The sequence below is a fragment of the Otolemur garnettii genome, unplaced genomic scaffold, assembly GCF_000181295.1.
Source record: "Otolemur garnettii isolate 467f Iridium unplaced genomic scaffold, OtoGar3 scaffold00423, whole genome shotgun sequence".
Taxonomy (NCBI): domain Eukaryota; kingdom Metazoa; phylum Chordata; class Mammalia; order Primates; family Galagidae; genus Otolemur; species Otolemur garnettii.
In genome coordinates this window covers 57,137-60,811 of record NW_003852818.1, presented here as the reverse complement: position 1 = coordinate 60,811, position 3,675 = coordinate 57,137, and the positions used below count along the sequence as shown (strand labels likewise).

Below are 3,675 nucleotides of genomic sequence, written 5' to 3'. Positions count from 1 at the left end.
GCTTGGAATAATTGAAAAACAATTTTTAGGTTTAATATTACATAACCACTTATGTAACAATATATATAACCAAGGCAGAGCAAGATGGCGGAGAGGATGCATCCCTGGGTCAACTCTCCTGGTGGTTTCAGGTGAGAGTGGGGGGGCTGGATCTTTTCCTGTGTGAAGTGCTGGCATGGACAAGCAGCGCAGAGTGTGCAGCAAGGAGGTGAATTGCTGGATTGAAAGTCTAGCCCAGAAGTACGGTGTCTGCCAGAAAAAACTCAAGGCAGCAGCTGAAACGGCGCCAGCTGCGACCTACAGTGCCAGGTCTGTGGCTGGTGCCCTGAGAGGCAGAAACCAATCCCTCCCCCCACCCCACGAAGGACTTGTGTGCCCAATTTGTGGGAAGTTTCGGTGTTTCGCAGAGAGTGTAGTGAAGCATGGATTCCTGAGTGGAATTTGGCAGCCAGAAAGGGGAGCCATTTGGACCCAGTTTGGGGCATCAGGGATCAAGGCAATTGGACAGAAACATGAGGGGAAGGGACTCTGCTTAGGAACTGATCCATCCTGTAATTTTGGAAGTCTGTGTGGAGCTGCACTGACTCAGCGACCCACAGGGGGAATTGGTTCCCTTCCTACAAACACTGAAAAGTCTTTTGTGCACGCCATGTGAGCAGGAACTAGAGGTAACCAGCCCCTCTTCCTGGCAGAAATGGACGAATGCAGAGGGTGCAAAAAGCACCCAGCTCTTTCCCCATGGACCACAACAATTTCCTGTTGTGGGGGAAACTAGGAGTTGAGTGGAAAATCTGTTGGAGTGAGGACTCATGTGCCAAGTTTGGAGGACAGATAGGGGTGGGTGGCCAGCCAGGAACTAGTTATTGTAAAACTCCAAAAATGGCGTCTCCATAACACCTCTATCAGAAGCATGGAGACCTCAATCTGATGTGCAGCCAGCCATCAGCATCTGAAGCTAATCCACGATGCCCAACAGTTTGCAGGAACTGCTGTAGGGAGAATCTGTGCAACCTGCCAGCAAAGACCCCCCTTTCTTTTCTTTTCTTTATTTTTTTTGTTTTAGCCTGGGGACCACTCGCAGTGCCACCTACTGTCTAGACTGTATATTGCAGCATAATTATATTTCCATTAAACTGGAACCCCACCGCATTTATAAAGGGGTTTGTTTGTATATATTCAAAAGAACAGTATGTTTCTTAGTGGTGCCCTTCTTTTCCTTCATTTTTTCCTTTTTTTTTGTTTGTTTTGCTTTTTGTTTTTTTCTATCATTTTATGACCACCATTTTTGTGGGTTTTTTAATTATTACTATTTTTTTTTTGTTTGCTTGTCTTTTGTTTTGTTTTCTTTTTTGTCTGTTTGTTTACTTGTTTCTGATTGTCCGGACATCAGTGTGTTTGTCTGTCTGGTAGCATTTTAGTCTGTTTATTTGTTTGCTTGGTTTCAATGTATTTTGTACTTTGCTCAATCCTCGGGTTGGCTATATTCCCTAACTCCAATTTTCACATTCAATAAGAATATCGAAAAACAGAGGACGAGAGCTGACTGGAGCTAGTTTTCAACATAAACTCCAGTTCAGGGGGAGAGCTTAATCTCACCTGCAGCCAGCCATCTGGCATCTGAAGCTAGGCCAGGATGCCTTACACTTTACAGGAACTGTTGTAGGGAGAATCTGTGCAACCTGCCAGCAAAGACCCAGCAAAGACCCCCCTTTGTTTTTTTTTGTTTTTTGTTTTTTTGGGGTTTTAGCCTGGGAACCACTCACAGCACCACCTGCTGTCTAGAAAGTACATTGCAGCATAACTATTCCCATTAAACTGGAACCCCACCACATTTATAAAGGGGTTTGTTTGTATATATTCAAAAGAACAGTATTTTTCTTAGTGGTGCCCTCTTTTTCTTTTCTTTTCTTATTTTTTTTTAATTTTCTTTCTTCTTTGTTTGTTTTGCTTTTTGTTTTCTCTATCATTTTATGACCACCATTTTTGTGGTTATCTTTTATTACTATCTTTCTTTCTTTCTTTTTTTTTTTTTTGTCTGTTTGTTGGTTGGTTTGTCTTTTGTTTTGTTCCCTTTTTTGTCTGTTTGTTTACATGTTTCTCAGTGTCTGGGCATTGGTGTGCTTGTGTGTCTGGTAGCATTTTAGTCTGTTTATTTGTCCACTTGATTTCATTGTGTTTTATACTTTGCTAAATCCTCGGGTTGGCTATATTCCCTAACTCCAATTTTCATATTCAATAAGAATATGGAGGAACAGGGGATAAGAGCTGACTGGAGCTAGCTTTCAACATAAACTCCAGTTCAGGGGGAGAGACAACTGCCAGAAGAACCCAGTGAAGCTGAAGGTGGGGAGATGAGCTGAGAGAAGAGATAGATAAATGCACTTCTTTCCCACTGAGGCAAAACAAAACTTCAAGAAAACAAATTCCAGGTTTAGATTGGGCCCAAGCGGAATATTCTCCAGCTCCCATTGAGTGCCTGAGGCAGATAGGCCTCAACTATCTCTACTGGCTGGCAACAAAGAGTGGTCACTGAGTGGAGAAGGCATTGACATTATTTGGACTCTGGCAGGCACAAAACCCTGACACACACATTGACTTTACTTGGACTCTGGCAGGCTCAAAACCCCAATTCACTCGCCTATTGGACAGGACTGGGTTAAAGAGTCTGGGTTAACAGAGACTGGTAGTGGGGTTACCAGAGACTGAGGTTACCAGGGTCCGGTGGCAAAGGGTGAGTAAGGAGGGGAAAGAGACATCAGCCTCCTTACTCCAAATCATCTACTGAATGGGCCTTTCTGACTCCTCAGAGCATCAGAGAGAGCCACACTTGTACCACCAGTAGACTCCTATTACCTAGTTGCTGGAGACCTTGTGATCTTTCCAACCAGATAGTGGGTACTGATCAGGTCAAGAGATTTGAATCTCTTGATTGGGCAAATTAACTGGTGGTTGAGGGAGAATCTCTGATGCTCTCTGGATTTTCTCAGGCCTAAATTGTCTTCAGGTGGAACATTCTCCAGCTGTCACTGAGTGCCTGAGACCATCAGGCCTCAGCTCCCTTTGCTGGTGGGGCTCAAAGAGCAGTAACCGAGTGGAGCTGGCATTGACTCTACTTCAATTCTGGCAAACACAAAGCCCTGCCACTTTTGCTTATTGGGCAATTGGGTCACAGCCCTGTGGGGTATCCAGTGACCGGGTGTGACGAAGGTGCAAGGTGGGGAAGGAGGCATCAACCTTCCTAGAATAATTTATTTGCTGGGTAGGTCTTTCTGACTCCACAGAGCACCAGAGTGAGTCATACCTGAGCTGCCAGAAGACCCCTGCTGTACAGTTGCCAGAGACCTCTTGAACTTCCCTACTTGAGACTAGTGTTGACTGGGACACTTGATTTAGATCTCTTGAACTGGGCCAATCACCTGAGAACTATCTAAAGTGTTAACCTGGGGGTTTGGCTGAGGGAAGGTATGGTATTCCTTTCCCAACTGTCGCCTGTGAGGGGAGGGGTGACTTAATCACTGATATTTCTCCACAGCCAAGATCTTAACACAGAATAATTGATTTTCTAAGGTAAAACAGAGACCAGCCAAAAACAAGATAGAGACATGCAGGCCCCCAGGCTCTCAGACCGTAGCATTATATGCATCCTTGGCAAAGCTCTAGGGGAAAAGGTACAGA

At 44.6% G+C, this 3,675-nt stretch overlaps 1 protein-coding gene across 1 annotated transcript in view; it reads right to left on the bottom strand.

Annotated features, from left to right (window-relative positions):
* LOC100945761 (ovostatin homolog 2-like) overlaps nt 1–3,675 on the bottom strand; it is a 55,343-nt gene that overhangs the window by 17,565 nt on the left and 34,103 nt on the right.